The sequence below is a fragment of the Leiobunum rupestre genome, chromosome 2, assembly GCF_980474605.1.
Source record: "Leiobunum rupestre chromosome 2, qqLeiRupe1.1.hap1, whole genome shotgun sequence".
NCBI classification, from domain to species: domain Eukaryota; kingdom Metazoa; phylum Arthropoda; class Arachnida; order Opiliones; family Sclerosomatidae; genus Leiobunum; species Leiobunum rupestre.
This window is the reverse complement of record NC_143385.1, coordinates 7989855-7991059: the sequence shown is the minus strand read 5'-3', so window position 1 is coordinate 7991059 and position 1205 is coordinate 7989855. Positions and strand designations below refer to the sequence as shown.

At 34.1% G+C, this 1205-nt stretch overlaps 1 long non-coding RNA gene across 1 annotated transcript; it reads left to right on the top strand.

Annotated features, from left to right (window-relative positions):
• The first annotated feature begins 218 nt into the window (after positions 1-218).
• On the top strand, positions 219-989 carry LOC149956001 (uncharacterized). The gene is made up of 3 exons (XR_016478142.1): positions 219-270; positions 579-704; positions 769-989. It is a non-coding gene; the product is annotated as an uncharacterized LOC149956001 (long non-coding RNA).
• The last annotated feature ends 216 nt before the right edge of the window (positions 990-1205 follow it).

Here is a 1205-nt window from a genome sequence, read left to right as displayed (position 1 = left end):
CGCAAAGTAAAGTTTTGAAAAACGTTATTAAAATTTGGTCATTCCGGAGCCAGAAGTCGCCGTCGACGTTTTCTGTATATAAATGTAAACATAAACACGTGGTTCTCCTTACAGCTGTATTTTTGCTATGTAGTAACTTAAAGAGGCCTTTGTTTTGTATTAATGTTTAAAAATTTATTTTAATTAAAGTAGTGAAATAAATGAATTTTAATTAACTAACTGTCACTTGGAAGATCACTATGAATGAAAATAGTGATGGAAACTTGGAAGGTATTTAAATCTGATAAATATAATAAACCAATGTGAATTTCCCACTGAATGATACACAACTAAAAATTTAGAAAACTAGAATTTACAACTTGAGTACTTTTCAAGAAAGAGGCTTATGCACAAGTTCATTCTCTTTCTCAAATTTTGCGGACAGAGTTTTGGTAATATTTGTGATAATTGGAAGTACAACCTTTCAACAAATTAAATCAGCAATTTCATTCGGTGATTATTATTCAAATCACATTGGATGTAAGGGCATAGAGCAATTTTTGGCCACAAGTGGATTTCAATGTTTTTTAAAATGGCAGGTGAATCCCGGAGATAGGGTACAGCTCTCTCTATGAATGTTGTTACTATAGCCATTAACATGATAAAGCTTTGCTGCGGATACCTAAGGTTTCCTCTGTCGGACAATTTTATCAATCCAACTAATGGTGAGTCAGAATTAGGCTGTGATACATTTTCAAGGCACAATTCGCAAAAATGTTTTTCCTCTAGGATTTGTACTACATAACCAGCCAAGTATGCGATACTTGCTAGCCGTAAGGTGCATCTCTGTGTATCTGGGTACTCATAACTTCAGATGGTAACGTAACTTCATTGCCGTTAAAAATAGTTGAAAATCCATCGAGTCTAGTATCAATCATGGCTGATAGATCTGTGAAGCTGTCTTGGGGAACGTTAGATGTTTTAGGTTTTGTTAATGATATAGTGCCTCTCTTAAGGTAGAATTCCAAACTGAATATAGTTTCTCTTGCATCAAGCATGTCATTCCCTCCAGCCATTTTCCTGAGAATGCTGAAAAACATTTCAATAGCATCGCTCGTTAAATTTCTTGTCAAGACAAACTGGAAACCAGATTTAAGGAGGTATGACACGCAAGATATTGTAGACAATGAAGTTATTCTAATAGATATTATAGATTCATATGTTTC